The sequence below is a fragment of the Diceros bicornis genome, chromosome 6 (assembly GCF_020826845.1).
Source record: "Diceros bicornis minor isolate mBicDic1 chromosome 6, mDicBic1.mat.cur, whole genome shotgun sequence".
Taxonomy (NCBI): Eukaryota; Metazoa; Chordata; class Mammalia; order Perissodactyla; family Rhinocerotidae; genus Diceros; species Diceros bicornis.
Window position 1 is genome coordinate 7,902,324 of NC_080745.1, and position 19,096 is coordinate 7,921,419.

The 19,096-nt window shown below is 40.2% G+C and overlaps 1 long non-coding RNA gene across 1 annotated transcript in view; it reads right to left on the reverse strand.

Annotated features, from left to right (window-relative positions):
* The window catches only part of LOC131406922 (uncharacterized), a 132,989-nt gene extending 117,216 nt beyond the window's left edge, over positions 1-15,773 (reverse strand). Inside the window, exon 1 of the long non-coding RNA XR_009220400.1 lies at positions 15,719-15,773. This is a non-coding gene — a long non-coding RNA (uncharacterized LOC131406922). The remainder of the gene's footprint in view (positions 1-15,718) is intronic.
* Positions 15,774-19,096: the final 3,323 nt, after the last annotated feature.

Consider the following 19,096-nt stretch of genomic DNA (forward strand, 5'->3'; position numbering starts at 1 on the left):
TGTGGAGAATGTAAAACCCTGGATTAGCCATTAGCCTTTGCTTGAGTAGATAAGAAGATCAGTGATTATTTACATACCAGTGACCGTGAAATATATTGTAACTTGTTATCATAAAATTTAGTTTCTGCCTAAGCCTGTTTCTTAAAATAGGTAAAGTGCTTTCCAATATCACAAAATTTGTTTTTAAAATACCAAGCACTATTGACTTATGACTTTGCAATTATGAATATTTAATATAAAAAACTATGTCAGAATGTTTGTTATAGAAAAATATGTTTGTCCACCTAGAATCATAAGTTATTGTCCGGGGGAGCTTATTCTTATACATTTTGTGATGATAATTCTGGGGGTTATATACTCACTTATCTTGATAAGAATATCTCAACCAATATGAAAAATACTGTGAGTGCTTATAAAATTAGAAAAGTATATAAAGGCATTTCTCCTTTAAAATATCATTTTACAAGTAAATTTTAAAAGATTAACTCCAAAATACAATGCAAAACCTTGATTTTCCATGACAACAAAAAATAAAAACACCTTTTGGCACTCTTAGAAGAAAGTGTAAGAGAATCTTTTTGCATTCTAAAAGAAAGGAAAGATACACACACACACACACACACACACACACACACGTACACACAGACATACAACCATGAAGAAAAATATTGATACAACAAAAAACTTCTGTATAACAAAGTCATCTTAAACAAAAAATGATAAATGTATTTGAAGAAGATATTTACAATATATATAACAGTTATTATCAAGAACATATGAAGAATCTTAATTTCAATTTAAAAGGACAAACATATAGATTTTTTTTTTTTTATATCACTTGAAAAAGCTGGGCATATGACATGAAAGGCAATTCACAAAGGGGGAAACCAAATCACCAAAAACTTGTAAAAAAGTCTCATGATGAGAGGAAATCCCAATTGTTTTTTTGTTACTTTTTTATCATTCTCAGAGTAGAAAAAAGTCTGGCACACCTAAAGTTGGCTAGGATTTTAAGCGAAAAGGAAGTCTCCCTACTAGTGAAAATATACATTATGGAGAACATTTGGTCTAGTAAATTTAAAAACTTGACTGTGTCTCCAGTGACTCCTCAATCCTGCATTTGGTATGTACCTAAGAGAAATTCTTGCACATGCAAAACAGCAGACATGTCAACGATGTTTGTTGTAGCAGAGTAGCAATAAAAAAATTGATAGCAATTAAATTTTCATCGATAAAATAAATTGTGGAATATTCGTATGTTAAAATCCCATATAATATTTCAAATGAATGGATTTGATTTATATATAGCAGTAGGGAAAGAACTGCGCAGCCTAATGTTAAGCAAGAAATGCAAGGTACATAAAGAATAATAATTTGTTTGAAATTTTAAAATAGAAATACAGAAAGCAATTTATATATTAACTCTTCCCAAATATAGCATAAAAGTATACAGTATATTTGCTGATTAATTTTATGTATCAAGTTGTCTAGATCATGGTAGCCAGCCAGATATTTGGTCAAACACTATTCGAGATGTTTCTGTGAAGGTATTTTTAGGATGAGATTAATTTTTAAATCAGTGGACTTAGAGTAAAGCAGATTACCCTCCACAATGTGGGTGGGTCTCATCCAATGAGCTAAAGGCCTTAATAGAATAGACCTATCTCCCCCAACAAGAAGGAATTCTGCCAGCAGACTGCCTTCAGGCTCAACCTGCAACACCAGCTCCTCCCTGTGTCTCCAGCCAACTGGTCTCCCCTGCAGATTTTGGGCTCACCAGCCTCCACAACCACATGAGCCAATTCTCTCTCTCTCTCTTTCTATCTATATAATATAGTCTCTCTATTAAGTATATATGTATATTCATAATAATATACATATATATAATATATAGTTTCTCTATATATGTATACATAGGAAGAGAGAGAAACAGAACTCTGACTAATAGTATGCAAGTCTCAAAACATTCACAAGAAATATGTGAAGCCAACTTCAGATTGGTAGGAGCTTCTAATAACAAAAACTTTGGCTTTGCCTATGATGTTTTATTAAAATATGTATCACTATATATTATACATTTTGTACGTATGTAATTTTATATAAGTATACATATTCATAGCTCTAGCAAAAATGGCAAAACATTAACATCAATAAATTCCAGGAGGTAGGGACATGACCCTAATTTCCATTATTCTCTCAGTTTTCTATACCTTTAAGTACAAAATAAACAAATAAGCACCACACAGGTGAGCGGTTTTGTCGCAGGTATTAGAGTGGCGCCATCTGTGTCGTATGGAGTTCTGATTCAGGTGGCCAGGGTGGATGCAATCTCTATGAAATGTCGCTCATGCTTCCCTGCAGCTGCACTTTGATTTCATTTCATTCAGCAACATTCAGCCTCCTGATGCACTCACTACTACTGAGGGAAACACACCCTAGATTGAAAAAAGTGTTTTAATAACTAAAATTAAGATATCCAATTGCAAATCAATAACTTCACATCTGGTTTATTCCTCAATCTCTATAATCTAGTTGATGTGAATCAGTCTTCTAAGCTGGGCAACTTCCAGTTTTCCAGGATTAAAAAAAAGTAGCTTTTGATCCAGCAATGCTGAGATTGGGACAGGGGCTGTGCTGATTTCCCTCTGTCACTCACAAGTTCAGACCTGAAGTTACGAACCAGGCTTCCTCCACTCCCTGAGCACATATGTGGAGGGGTTCTAGCAGAGTTTGTTTACCACAGTATTTAAGTGTGTTAAGTATAAAAATGGGATAAGAGACCAAATAAGTTTGGGAATTACTGAGTTCAACAGAGCTAAATGGATTCTCTCCATGGCAGCATTGCACAGAGCCTTTTGCATACTGATATACTTGATGAATTTCCTAAAGAAAGATGTGACATGTGACATGTCATCTTTTACCCATATCACCTTATTTCATAAAGTGTCTCGCAAGACTAGTGTCGAGTAAGACTTCACAGAAAATGCCAATATAACCACCATCAGTATCTTTTGGAACTGAAGCATTGTAAAATATAATTGCCTCTACATATACGAAGGAAGTCTTTTAAATGTGTACAATTTTCTCTTGTTTTTTTGTGGCGTAAAGAAATCAGGTGTACTTGATATAATGATAGCAGCTACCACCATTCTCTGACAAGAGCTTGAGGTCACTATTAAGTCACGTTTACTTTCTTCCTCTTCTGGTTAAGTGATTCAATGGACTTCCTCAGAGGAAAATGAGCCAGAGACAAGTAGAATATACTGGAAACTCCTGCTTCACACAAAAACAAGTGTGGCAGGTGTTTTTAGAAGTAAACTCTTTCCTCTCTGACTACCCCAAGACAACCTAGTTCTTCATATTTGTGGAGACAGTGAGTTGTCTCCTGCTCCACAATTAAAATACACACACACACACCCCTCCTCACCCCACCATAACATGCAATAAAGTTATGAGCTTCCAATGAGTTATCTATTTTGTGCAAGATAGCAACCCATCATTTATTCCCTGAGCAGCTGATTTTCATGCTTTAGTACCATTACAGAAAATCCATTCCCCACTCTCTTTAATACAAGGGCATCTGATGAGTTCATCAGCCCTGTCTTCATTTGAGGCCAGTCAGCATTTCCCCAGCTCAGTCCAGCTGCAAAGAACTTTCCAATCTGACCTTCAGTTTCAGTGCATATCTAGCTAGTGGGTGGGGAGAGCGGGGAGAAAAAGGGTAAGAAAAATAAAGATTCTTTTTAAAATGAGTTGCTCACTAGGTTTTGAATTGGAAGCCACAGTGAAAAAGGAAAAGAATTTTGTAAGGCTCTTTTTCTTAAGGCTTTTATATGTATTTTTCTGTTACCAAACTTATTCACAGGTGGTTTTTATTATCAACATCTAAGACAATCAGAGGCAGCTATGATGTTGTACTATGTTGAACCTGAATTCAATTTCTGATCCCAAAACACCTCATGTGGAAGCTTGGGTGAGCCACAGATTCTCTGAATTTAATTTCTTCCTTTTCAGAAGGAGGAAGTAAGAATGGTGGCAGATTCCATAAGTTTGGTTCACTTAATGCCCTTTCCAAATCTTTCTCCTGGACCATCTTCTACTACGTCTCCTGCCAACACTAAAATTAGACCTTCCAATAATACACCTTTGTGGCATAGGTGGCCATGTGTCATGATTCTGGACAATGGACACAAGAAGATTTCTCTGAGGTTTGTGAAAAAAGCTATACTTTTCTGACCTGGCCTGGGGAAGGCCTTGAGATGCTGTATGTCTAACACTCTCCCAGGTAATGCCAACGCCTCCGTGGATTGCACGTTGAGTAGCAAGGGTCTGGAAGGCAAATAAGGACTATATCCTCCAATGTGGGAGGATAGATGGAGTAGAGGAATGGTGTGCGAAGCAAGTAGTGTGCTGAATTATATGTATTAAATAAAAATACTGTTCTCATTAATTTTATTTATTTTGCTTCTGTGAATAAAGGGAGGGGAGTGAGAAGAAGGGAAGTAGACTGAGTTCCTTGATGGGAGGCTAGAACACTATTGGTGAAAATAATTTAGGAACTTTTTGAAAAAGGAGAAATGACTAATATTCAGTGGTTAGTTGTTTTTAAGTTGTCACTAAGCATTACTAAAAGCTACACACCAAAAGGTCTTTGGTTAGTAGGGAATGTTTACTTGCTTGTTTATTTGTTTTGGTGTAATAAATGGCACCACATGAACAGACTTTGAGTGGACTCATACAGTAACCTAATAGGGGAAGCAGAAAGTATGAGCTTGAGGCTTTGAAACATGAGCTCCTTAAAAAATTAAAAATCTTTGAATAGACATTGGACTTTTCACAAGTTCAAATGGATGTTTGAACCAATGCTATTTATGCATTAAGGGACAGAAAGGCTCCACCTCACTCTTGGGTGACATTTGGATCCAATGCCTATGTGAGAAGAAGCAAACATTAGAAACAAGTAAGAAAAAGCATTATAAGCATGGTTTCCAGTCTGGCATGTAGGGAGTTTGAAAGTCTTCATTCTCATCCTCACAATAACAACAAAAAAGCGAAACAAACTGAAAATCAACAACTCTTCTTAGATTCACCAGAGAATTGAGGTCACAAGGCAAACCACTGCCCCCCAAAATTGGAGAGACAGATGCAGATTCTGAGAATTACAACTTACTGGAGAATAAGCCCAGGAGGAGAAAACTCTGTGGGAACCAGTGCTGGGGGGAAAAACTCTAATGTATAATTAATGAGCTACTGGGGGCTCAATGTAGACAAGTTTGAGAGTTAAAAACTCTGTGGGTCGAGGGGTGCACTGGCTAGTGTTAAGGGGGCCCACACTTTGTGTTTTATCTCCAGGAGCACTACCAGGTTCTCACAGTGAAGATTAGAGAAAAATCCTCCTGTACTTCTTTCCACCAGAGGAGGGGAAAAGTAGCCATTATGAAATATGTCCAGAGCATTCTGCTGTTCTTAATAAGGCCTGCCCTCAAGAGAAACTATTTTACTAGAACATAAGTGACTGGGGTTTTATCAGAGCCTAATGATCTTGGGAAAGGGAAATACCCAACTCCAGCCCACTCTAGCCCTCCTGTCTCACCTAAGGTAACAAAGCAAAAGAGAACTGAGAAGCACTTCACAGGTCACAGCTCTGGGGCACAGGTTCACTAAAAGATTGATGCATAATCATAGTACCATAGAATGCTTCCCCTCCACCCACACCTTACTACCACATCAATAGGGCTCCTGTGTAATAACCAGGGAATCCAATGGAAAGAATCACATGATTCAGACTTTATTTAAGAAGGAGTCTCCAGGGAAACCAAAAGAAAATAGGTGAAACAAAAACAAGGACATCAGAGGAAATTTTAACTTATGACACCTACAGCTACAATGAACAGTAAACATAGCCTAACCCTTATCCAGATATACGTAAAATCTCACACTAAAGCCCTACTTAACTGAATTTCTTTTACCCAGTACATCACGTCAGACTTTCAAAAAAAATTACAAGGCATAGTAAAAGACAAAAACATACTTTGAAGCAAACAAACATTACAAACACACTCAGTTATAGCAGAGATCTTGGAATTATCAGACCAAGAATTTAAAACAACTATGATAAATAAGCCTTGGCTTGTGGGAAAAAATGAACAACATTCAAGAATGGATGGATAATGGAGAGATAAAAGTTCTAAGAATGAATCAAAAGAAAATGCTAGAAATTAAAACCACTGCAATAGAAATGAAGAATGACTTAGATGAATTCATCAATAGAAAGAAAAGAATCAGCCAGGAAAGAATCAGTGAGCTTGAAGAAGCTTCAAGCTCAGTGAGCTTGAAGAAATGTCAATAGGAACTTCCAAAATAGCAATACAAAGATTAAAAAAAAGCAAGACAATGAAAAAAGGTGTAACACAGGACAAGAAAGAGAGAAAGATGCAGAAGAAAAATTTGAAGCAATAATAACAAAATTTTTCAAATTAATGACAAGACACCAAACCGCAGATGCAGGAAGCATAGAGAATGTGAAGCAGGATAAATACTAAAAAATCTACACCTACACATATCATGTTCAAATTACAGAAGATCAAAAACAAAGAAAAAGTATTTAAAGAAGCCAGAGAAAAATACCTTACCTACAGAGGAGCAAGGATAAGAATCATATCAGTCTTCTCTGCAGAAATCACACAAGTAAGGAAAGAATAGAATGAAATATTTAAAGTGTGTAAAGAAAAGAACCACTAATATGGAATTCTTTATCCAGCAAATTATCTTTCAAAAGTGAAGGAGAAATAAAGACATTACCAGACAAACAAAAATTGAGGGAATTTGTTGCCAGTAGTCCTGCCTTGCAAGAAATGTTAAAAGAAATTCTTCAGAAAGAAGGAAAGTCACATAGGTCAGAAATTCAGATCTACAAAAGGAAGGGAAGATCTCTAGAGAAAGAATAAACTAAGGTAAAATAAAATCTTTTATTTTTCTTATTCTTAATTGACCTAACAGATAACAGTTTGCTTAAAATAATAATAGCAACAATGTGTTAGGTGACTAGGCTTAGGTAAATGAAATAAATGACAGCAATGCTAGAAAGGATAGGAGAGAGGAGTTGGGAATGCTCACTTGCAACAAAAAGAATAAAATACCTAGGAATAAACTGAACCAAAGAGGTGAAAGATCTGTACGCTGAAAACTATAAAACATTGCTGAAAGAAATTAAAGAAGACACAAAGAAATAAAAAGGTATTCCATGCACTTGGATTGGAAGAATTAACATAGTTAAGATGTCCATACTTCCTAAAGCCATCTATAGATTCAATGCAATCCCTATCAAAGTTCCAATAACACTTTTCACAGAAATAGAGCAAAGAATCCTAAAATTTATATGTAACAAAAAAAGACCCCGAATAGCCAAAGGAATCCTGAGAAAAAAGTACAAAGCTGTAGGTGTCACACTCCCTGATTTCAAAATATACTACAAAGCTATAGTAAGCAAAACAGCATGGTACTGGCACAAAAACAGACACACAGATCAATGGAATAGAATCAAGCGCACAGAAATAAACTCACACATCTACGCACAGCTAATTTTTGACAAAGGAGCCAAGAACATACAATGGAGAAAGGAAAGTCTCTTCAACAAATGGTGTTGGGAAAACTGGACTGCCACATGCTAAAAAATGAAAGTAGACCATTACCTTACACCATACACAAAAATTAACTCAAAATGGGTTAAATACTTGAATGTAAGACCTGAAACCTTGAAAATTCTAGAAGAAAACATAGGCAGTATGCTCTTCGACATTGACCTTAGCAACATATTTTCAAGCACCATGTCTGACTGGGCAAGGGAAACAATAGAAAAAATAAAATGGGACTACATCAAACTAAAAAGCTTCTGCACAGCAAAGGAAACCATCAACAAAATGAAAAGGCAATATAACAATTGGAGAAGATATTTGCAAACCATATATCAGATAAGGGGTTAATATCCAAAATATATAAAGAACTCATACAGCTCAACAACAAGAAAATTAACAACCCAATTAAAAAATGGGCAAAAGACCTGAACAGACATTTCTCCAAAGAAGGTATACAGATGGCCAACATACACATGAAAAAATATTCAACATCATTAACTATCAGGGAAATGCAAATCAAAACTACAATGAGATATCAATCACCTCACACCCATCAGAATGGCTATAATTAACAAGACAGGAAACAACACGTGTTGGAGAGGATGTGGAGAGAATGGAACTCTCATACCCTGGTGGTGGGAGTGTAAACTGGTGCAGCCACTATGGAAAACAGTGTGGAGATTCCTCAAAAACTTAAGGATAGAACTACCATATGATCCACCTATTCCACTGCTGGGTATTTATCCAAAAAACATGAAAACACCAATGTGTAAAGAAACATGCACCCCTGTGTTCATTGCAGCGTTATTCACAATGGCCAAGACTTGGAAGCAACCTAAGTGCCCATCAAGGGACAGATGGATAAAGAAGATGTGGTATATATACACAATGGACTACTACTCAGCCATAAGAAATGATGAAATCCAGCCATTTGTGACAACATAGATGGACATTGAGGGTATCATGCTAAGTGAAATAAGTCAGAGGGAGAAGGTCAAATACCGTATGATCTCACGCATAAGTAGAAGATAAAAACAACAACAAACAAACACATAGAGACAGAGATTGGATTGGTGGTTACCAGAGGGGAAGCAGGGAGGGAGGAGGAGGAAAGGGACGATTAGGCATGTGTGTGTGGTGTTGGATTGTAATTAATATTTGGGTGGTGAACATGATGTAATCTATGCAAAAATAGAAGTATAATGATGTACACCTGAACTTTATGCAATGTTATAAACCAATGCTACCATAATTAAAAAAAATAAGATACTTGCAGAAGTGGTTGCATTTGAAAGTCCATTGAAAGGGGACTTGGATTAGTTGTAAATGTATATCGCAAACTCAAGGGCAAGTACTGAAAAGAGAGGCTCTAGATGATGGTATCTTCTCCAGAGAATAGTAACCCCATCCCCTGGCACATCACCTTGATTAATCAGAGAGTGGGCTGACTCGAAGCTGGTTTTTAGACTTTGGAAGACTCAGTGTTTTATCCCTCCTGATGCCCCACCTGTGTGCCTGCAGTGTTCATCAAACTGCCCCTTCATTTACAGGGCCTGGCCTTTATTGTTGTCTCTTTCCCACCATCCCCCTCACCCCCCAGAATAGACTGCTAATGTATCAGCTCATCCTTTGAGTCACTTTCATTTGCTTTTTAGCCTCTAGCTCTGCACAGCCTAAGAATTGGCAAATGTCTTGAGAGGAAACTGTTGCAGAGTGTCAGGCTTACTCTTCTGCCAAGATCCTCTCTGAAATCTTGGCCACTCATATCCTGGCCACCTTGGCAGCCTCTACCTCTGGGTTTTGTCTCACAAGCCTCCTGACATTATTGAAATCTCTGCTTGCTTCTCCACCTCTTAGATGCCACTGTGTGACAAGTTTCTCAAGCTCTCACTCTGTGACACTTGAGATTCAGCAAATGTCATAAGGGGAAAAGTGACATGCAGACTGTTAAACTCATCTCAATGTATTTCCTGTGTCTCTAGGATCCTAGTCCTGAAATTCTGACTGGCTTATAAACTATTCAATACTTTCAACCAGATTTAAATTTTTTTAATCTACATTTTCTAGTAGTTCTTGGCAAGGGTAACATTGGCCTGCTGTAAGCTACCCATTCATAGCTATAAGTGGAAAATTATCATTTAATTTAGAGAGCAAAATGAAAACATTCTCAGACATATAAGGGTGCAGAAAACTTAGCAACCATATATCTTAAGTAAGTATTGAGAAAGTATCTAGCAAAGTTAAAAATAACAGAATTTAAGAAATAGAAGAGATACAGGAGGCCATAATAAGAAAAGTAACAAGCAAACATATTATCAATTCTAAATAAGTATTAAAAGCTAACAAACAAGTAAAATATCTCAAACAATCTCAGCCTTCATGGAAACAAGATATATAGAGAAAATAAGTAAAAGTATCCTAAGATTCTTGCCTCCTTTGAGGGACAATATGAAAAATGATTAAAATGACATTTTTAGAAAAATTTAAATTAAAATACAAGCATATCATAATAGAAAAGGATGTATAATTTTCAATCCATTAGAGTGAAAAAGGAAGAAAGAGAAATTTATTAATCTAAACATAGAAAACAAAAGATGAAATAAGCCAGAAATTCCAATGAAACAGATAGTACTAAATAAAGCAGCAAGAAGGCCAAAAATGTCAATAATGACAATAAATCTAAATTTATTAAATATCTGTTAAAACATATTGAGAAAGAGATGCATTTTCTTCTTGTTAAAAAAAGAAAAAAGCTAGCTAGATAATTATTTCAAATAGGTAAACCTAAAATGAAAGAACTTAGAAAAACCAAAAAGTCAGGAGATGGACTCAAAATACAGCAGGTACAATAATACGAATACAAGACAAAATATAATACAAAACAAAGAAATGAAACTGCCAAAAGGGCCTCTATCATAGTGAAAAATCTTAAAATTAAAAGATATATAATTAAATCCCCTGATAATTACTACTGATAATACAATTACAAACTATAGCATCAAAACTATGAGAAATTTGCAAACTTAGTTATGATTTTGTCACAATATATTTGAAACTGACAAATCAAGTAGATCAAAAAATATGTGAAATAAAGGATTTGAATACACAGTGGAAATGCTTGATTCACTCAATATTTATTGACCTTATTTTACAAAGAATTTACTTGTTAAAAACTTGCATTATTCATAAAAACTGACCATGTATTAGGCCTCATAACCTCAAAGTAGATATAATATAAACCAGTTCACTGAAGAAAATGCCAAAATTTATTTAATTAAATAATAATAAGAAAAAATGAGCAGCCAAAACACTTATTGTTCTAGAAATTGTTTTAAAAAAATCATTCTAAACAACTAAGTGAAATTAGAAATCAAAATAGAAACTAAAAATAGTTTTAAATTGATGAAAATAACTATGCTACATAGACAGGACTAAAATAACATCAATATATGTATTTATTAGAAACAAATATGGAATATAAGGAACCCTATTTTTCAGCTCAATAAGGTAGAAAAGCAGTGACAAAATGAACCAAAAATAAATCAATGCAGGGAATTATGGATAAAATATTAGTAAACTAACATAATGAAAAATAAAAAGTAGAGTTGATCAATAACACCAAACCTCTTTTTTGGGGAAATAAAAAGACAACGTATAATAGGCAAAACTTTGATAGGACCAATTAACTTGATATAACAGACAAAAGAATAATACCTTCACTATCTAAAGTACATCAAATAATCTTGTAGAGAATAGGCAAAGGATATCAATAAGTAATTCATAAAAGAAAAAAAAAGAAGTGGTATGTTTTATTTATCAGCTTAGAAAATATTTTAAAAGATTAATGATATAAAGTAGTAATATGGTAAAAAAATAAGTACCTCCATATACTATTTTGTAATGCAACTTATTATATCCACTAAAAATGAAATCTATGGTCTAGTCTTTCAAATCTAGTGTATACCCTAGAGAAGCACTTTACATAGTCACGTGGAGAAATGCAAAAATTGTTCAGGGCAGCATTATTTATAATAGGAAAATTTTGAAATTTTTATAAAAATCCACTGATGGAACTATATTGAATAAATTATATTTTCAACTATATTGAAAATATTTATCATGGACTGCTTTGCAACAGATGTAAAATAATGATCACTACATACTGATAAGAACACATTTTTAAATGAAATACTAAGTGGCATATCATTCCTTCCTTCTGAAAACTTTGTCTTATCCCCTAAGACTGGTTTATGTGTGATTTCCATGTGCTACCTCTTTTTAGCTCTACTCTATCTTGAAATCAATTATTGTCCAGTTAGTTATATCTTCAAATGGACTCTAAACTCCGCAGTTGCAAACACTAGTCTGCATTGCTTATGAAGGCTTGAATTTCAATCTTCCCTCAGTCTTTCTTCAACCAGCTTCAGTGTCTTCCCTCCTGATCTGTCTTCTTCACAGTCCAGCCTCTAGGGTACCACAAGTCTCCACGGCAGTCATGGAGAGATCATCACACAGGACCTCAGAGTTTATTTCCTAACCAGGACAATGATCACAGCAACCCAGACACTAACATACACAGAGTTTTGAGCACTCAAAGACTTGCTCCAAGAGTGGGGTCACTGTGTTCTTTCTCAGAAGGAAACCCCTTCTCTCCTGGGCAGCTCAACTTATGTCCTGGATCACAGACCGTCACCTGCTCTGAATCCATCTTCTAATCAGGTTGCTGAAACCTCAGCCTCAGCCCAGTCTGGAGTTCTTCTCTCTGATAAAAACTAAGCCTCTTTCCTCCAAGGAAACTTTGCCACCTAATGATGACCAATTTATTTTTATTAGACTCCAGGTTTGACCAAGGTCGGGGAATTAACATTTTTGAGTCTCTATAATTATGGCAGATGCTAAGCTGTGCGTTTTACTTACTTTGTATAATTTAAGATCCCTATGAGTCAGGCCATCCCCATTTTAAATAGAAGGTGATTGCAGCACAAAGTTTAAATGGTTTGTTCATACACACACTACTATTATTGATCAGATCCATGATTTAAACCTAGAGACGTCTAATTCCAAAGCTTGTGTTTTTTATACCAAGCTACTAAGACCTATGTAGGGCTAAAAGACTAGAATAAGTCTAGAACCTTGTTACTCAAAGTACAGTCTAAGAACCAGCAGCACTGGCATCATCAAGAAGGTTGTTAGAAATGCATTTTCCACCCCCAAAGCAACTGAATCAAAATTGGCATTTTACAAAAATCTCCACCCAGGTGATTTATATGCACATTAAAGTTGAAGGAGCATCCATCGATGATATATGCCAGATTTTTAGATCAAATGGCCAAATGGATAGTGATTAGGTGTATATTGGGACCATCCACTGAGCTAAGGCAATGAGGTGAAAGCACTTTGGGAGAGGGGGAAGAGCAGCCCAGTTTGGGGTATTTGGGATTTATATGAAAGACTTTCAAGGAGAGATATTCAGAGGATAATCAGATATAGTAGTTTGGAGATCAGAAAGAGACTCAGGCTGGAGATGTGGATTTGGTAGTCATCAATGTAGTGTGGGATGTAGGGCCATGGATGTGAGTGAGGCTGAAGAGGAAGAACATAGAGAAAGAAAAGAGCCTAGGACAAAAGTAGCCCAGATGCTATTACGTGATAGTTTGTGATTCCTCTGAACTGTTTGTCTTGTTGGATTCCCAAGGGGAAGGGGAGGGAAATCCCAACTCACCAGGTCTCGGGATGACGTGGGCCCACAGACACAGAAGACCGAACTTGATGCAAACTCAAGAGGTTTATTGAGCGGAGCTCCGGGTCGACTCGTGTCCCTCGCAGGAGACAGAGGGGTCGACCCCGAGCCTTAGGGGGCAAGTTCTTTTATAGGATTTGGGAGCATAAAGCGGGAAAAGGTTGGCGCGGTTTTACATGATTGGTTAATTCAAAACATTCAGACAGTTACATTTTATGGCGCGAATTGCTACGGCGCGAAACAGCTATCAAGGTGCACACACATGTCCCCACCTGGCCCCCCTCCACCCCGACCCTCCCAAACTTATCCCTCTGTAGCACTCCCTTGTTCTCAATTTTCTCTGAACAGTTTAGGGTGAGTCTTCCGCGAACAGAGTCAGTTAGGATCGATAGACTCTATTCATAGAAGACTCGCCCCAACTGCCCCTTAAGGTGTTAACATATTAAATTTTTAACATAATTTACATCCTTCATTCCCCACTTCTTCTTTTGTCCCTAGTTCTAATCTTAGAACTTAGTTTTCGGTGTCTGCTATTAGTGGCTCATTGCGTGGGAGAGCTTGGTAATGGCGTTGGAGCATCATAGCATGCACTGCATTGACTCTTTTTCTTATGAAAGTAGTGATTCTATTGAAAACACACGGTCCAAAAACCAAAAGTAGAAAAAGAATTAACAAAGGCCCTGCTAGGGAGGATAGTAAGGACGTCACCCAGGGGGACTTAGCGAACCAGGATTCAAACCAGCTTTGTTGGGCCTCCCTGCTTCGCTGCCTCATGTCCAATCTCTTCTTTAATTTTTGCATTGAATCTCGGACCACCCCTGTGTGGTCTGCATAGAAACAACAGTCTTCTCTAAGAGCTGCACAGAGTCCTCTCTCTCTTAAAAACAGCAGATCTAATCCTCTTCTATTCTGGAGCACTACTTCAGACAGGGAGGTGAGGGACTCTTTTAATTTAGAGATGGACTGTTTTAAAGTCCTGAGGTCTTCATCTATAGCATTGCTCAAGGCAGTTAATCCCCTTTCTCCTGTGACTAAGGCCGTAGTGCCAGTCCCTACGCCCGCGGCAACTCCCAGTCCCAGGAGTACAGCCAGGGTGAGGGATACTGGTTCTCTTTCCCATAATCTGGATCTCTGGTCAAATTCATCCTCGAAACTATTGGCAGTATGATAATAAATTCTAGGCACCAACTGCACAAGCACGCAAAAATCTTGTGACGAATTGAATACGCTAGTTGAGATGCAGGGGGTTAGGCCCGTGGTGCAGGCCCACCACCTATTGGGTCCTGGTACCAAAAAATGACCAGGAGTAGTCGGAAGGCTGACTTCAATCTTATTACATAGAGCCTGGTAGCCTGGGGGAATTTTTCTTAAGCATAGTCCTGAACCGGTCCCCGACACATCCGTTAGGGTTAGCCGCCCTTTTTTGCCCCAAAGACAAGTCGTGTGGTCTGGGGTGTTATTATAGACCCCCATGGTGGCAATTCCTTCATAATAAGGGGGGCTGACCGCTAGGCATAGCCAGCATGATTCAGTCATTTCAGGGTTGGAATCATTTAAGGCGTAGTAAGCTCCCCATACTAAGTTAAACAGTCTGTGCCATCTTTGCTCAGTAGGTACTGCGGGAGGTGGCGTAGATGGTGGTCGCAGAGCAGATCTGGTGACCATATCTACGGCCCCATTTAGGGTTATGGATTTTACCTGGGGGGGTTTGGGGCTATTTAACCCTATCGGTCTGCTGGCGGGGGATTTTTGGGGCAGAGGGGACCTCTGATCGGCTAGGATCCCGTTTGGCCCTATTGGTCTGCTGGCGGGGGGTTCTATTTTTAATCTAATAGAGAAGGTCAGGCCATCATCGTACCGTTCTTTGTATAGTCTTATTCCCCAAGAATGGCCATTCCCGGTCCAGGTTTTAACTGTCTTCCCTTTTTCTGTGAACTGAATGGTTAAGGGGTGGCACCAGGTATTGCAGTCTGAGCCCCGACTCATCTGGTGGCTATAATTTGCTCTAACCCTGATTAAATCCCAAGAAGAGGAGGGTTCCCAATAAGTAGTCCCACTGGTTTCACATCCCCAGTTTTTACAGTAGAAGTCTTCTTTGCCCCCGCACCAGGAGTCAATTGAACGAGGTCTGTGGTGACCGGGGCACACGTAAAAAGGGGTATGCCTTTAGTTTACCCTTGCGAAGGGGGGAGTGGCATCCTCCGGCTTGTTTTGCCCCCCCTCGTCGACCCATGAAATCCCAGTCGGGGGTTCCTATAGCCAGTTTACAAAGGTCAGGGCGTAAGTCTGGCCACCATGTCCAAGGGGAAGCAGTTTTTTGGATTGACCAGGTTATATCTCCTACCTGGGAGACAACTTGCCACGTGAGCAGTTGAGGAGCGTGGGGGTTAGGATTGGACGGTCTGTCTGCCGTCCCCACGACGCAAACGCAGCTTAAGAGGGTTATCAGTCTTTTCCACCTTCCAAAGATCTGCTGCATTCTGGGGTGCCTTCTTCACGTGTGTGGCGTGAACCCAAGAAGTTATACCGTCCACTTTAACTGCTGTAGGCGTAGTGAGGAGCACCACGTAGGGCCCTTTCCAGCGTGGTTCTAGCGACCCCGTCCGATGTCGTCTCACAAGGACAGAGTCCCCAACCTGGAACTGGTGCGGTATGAGCAGGTCACCAGGCTGGTAGGCTTCCTTTAGTTGGCTCCAGATGTTGCGCCTGACAGCTTCGAGTGCTTTCAAGCGGGCTAACAAGGGTATAGAGGGTATAATGTCAGGGTCATGTATCCCTATTTGTGCCAAAGGGGGAGGGGTCCCATAGAGGATTTCAAAGGGTGTAAGTTTTAAGGGTCCCTGTGGGGTGTTCCGGACGCGGAACAGGGCGAAGGGCAGGAGGGCTGTCCAGTCACTACCGCCGGTCTCCATAGACAATTTAGTTAGGGTCTCTTTAATTGTTCTATTCATCCTCTCTACCTGGCCTGAACTCTGGGGTCTATAAGCACAATGTAATTTTCAATTGACCCCCAGTTGACTGGCCAATCCCTGACTTACCTGGGCAACGAATGCAGGACCGTTGTCAGATCCAATTACCTTTGGGATTCCGAATCTTGGGAGGATTTCTTCTAATATCTTCTTGGCTACTACAGAGGCAGTCTCCTTTCGGGTGGGGAAAGCCTCTACCCATCCCGAGAAGGTATCTACAAATACTAGAAGATATTTATTTCCGTACCGGGCCGGTTTGATCTCAGTGAAGTCTATCTCCCAAAAGGTTCCAGGCCTATCTCCCCGGAGTCTATGTCCAGTGTGGTATTTGGTAACTGCAGCATTTGTGAGAGCGCAAGCTCTACAATCCTTATAAATTTCCTCAGCCGCCTTTCTCAAGTCTGGCACCTGGTACGGGGAGGCCTCAATAATTTTAATTAGTTTCTGAGGGCTCAAGTGGGTTAGCCGGTGTAGATGTGATAGATATTCTCGCCCTTCTGCAACGGAAAGGACTTTCTCTTCTTTAGTTAGTTCCCCACCGGAGACAGTTTTGTTGACCTTAGCTCCCTGGAGAGTCAGGACCATAGGTCCTAGTGCCGCCCGCTTGGCTTCCAAATCTGCTAAGCGGTTCCCTTGAGCTATGGGGTCGGTGCCTTTCTGATGACCTGGGCAATGGATGATTGCCACCTTTTTAGGCAAATGTATAGCCTCTAGGAGGCCCAGAATCTCTTTTTTATTTTTGATATCTTTTCCGGCCGAGGTAAGCAGCCCTCTTTGTTTATAAATAGCCCCATGAACATGGGCAGTAGCAAAGGCATACCTGCTGTCCGTGTATATATTCACAGTCTTATTTTCAGCTAACCTTAATGCCTGTGTCAGGGCGATAAGCTCAGCCTTTTGTGCAGAAGTCCCTTCCGGCAAGCTGCTTGCCCACAGAGTCTTTTTCCCGTCTACCACAGCAGCCCCAGCCATCCTCTTACCTTCTGCCATAAAGCTGCTGCCGTCGGTGTACCAATTAGGGGCCCCAGCCCATGGCTCATCCGGCAGATCGGGTCGGGTCCCCGTTTCTGATGCCAAGATGTCGCCGCATTGGTGAACAGGTATTTCATCATCTGCTTCGGGCAGTAGTGTGGCCGGGTTTAAGATGGCCGGTGGGGCGAAGGTAATTCTCTCAGTTAGGAGCAGACTTTGGTAGTGAGTCATCCGGGCGTTAGTCATCCATCGATCTGGAGGCTGTCTGATAATGCTTTCTAAGGCATGGGGGGCTACTACGGTTATCTGTTGGCCCAGAGTTAACTTATTTGCATCTTTTACCAGCTGGGCGGTGGCCGCGATCGCCCTTAAGCAGGAGGGCCATCCACTGGCTACCGGGTCCAGTTTTTTTGATAGATATGCGACTGGGCGCTTCCAGGGCCCAAGGGCTTGAGTTAGGACTCCCCGGGCGATTCCCTTTCTTTCATCTACATACAAGGTGAAGGGCTTAGTCAAATCTGGTAGGGCCAACGCGGGCGCCTCTAATAATGCCCGTTTTAGAGTCTCAAAAGCCTTTTGGTGCCCTGGAGTCCAGACAAAGTCCCCGCTCTCCTTAGTCAATGGGTACAGTGGAGCAGCCAGAGTGGCGAACCCAGGGATCCATAATCGGCAGAAGCCGGCTGTCCCCAAGAACTCTCTTACCTGGCGAGCGGAGGTTGGGGCCGGGATCTGGATCACAGTCTTTTTCCGTGCGTCGGTCAGCCACCTGTGGCCGTCCTTTAGTGTGTAGCCTAAATAGACTACTTTTTCCTGGCACAGCTGTGCCTTCTTCCTCGACGCCCGGTACCCCAACTCACCCAACTCGGCCAGGAGGCGCTTGGTCCCTTCTTCACAGTCTTCCGGGGTCTCCGCCGCCAACGGTAGATCATCTACATACTGTAAAAGAGTCACTTGAGGGTTTTTAACCCTATAGTCAGTCAAATCCCTGTGGAGGGCCTCATCGAACAGGGTGGGGGAGTTTTTAAACCCTTGAGGCAGTCTTGTCCAAGTCAGTTGTCCAGCGACCCCCATGTCAGGGTCGCGCCACTCGAAAGCAAAAAGTAATTGGCTCTTTGGGTGCAGCCGCAGACAGAAGAATGCATCTTTCAGGTCCAGGACAGTATACCATTTCCGTGATGGGGGGAGGGAGCTGAGTAGGTTATATGGGTTTGGCACAGTAGGGTGTAAGTCCTGCACTCTCTTGTTCACTTCCCTCAAATCCTGGACCGGCCTATAATCAGCAGTTCCAGGCTTTTTTTACAGGCAGGAGAGGGGTGTTCCAAGGAGACCGGCAAGGAACCAGGCATTCCCTTGCCCAGTGTCCTCTCTCCTTACAATAGGCACATTGGTCCTTGTCTTAGGGCTGTCGTCTGCGCGAGCCTGGTCGTGGGGCGTTGCCCAGGTTCCCTGACTGCCTATGATCTGGCCCTGTCGCCTTTATCACTGCGGCCAGTATTTTGGTCAGTTTCTTCTCTTGTCTCCTATCTCTCTTATCTTCCCTCTCTTCAGCCTCCCTTTTCTCTCTCTCTCGCTTTTCCTCCTCACTCTCTCTTTTATGATACACCTTTTCAGCATCCTTTACCACGTCCCGCAAGTCGTAGTCCTGCAGCCCCTCTAGCCTTTGTAATCTCCTTTTTATATCTGGGGCAGACTGTCCAATAAAGGCCATAATGACAGAGGCCTTTTGCCCTTCCGAGGATGGGTCGAAGGGCGTATACCTGCGGTAAGCCTCCATCAATCGT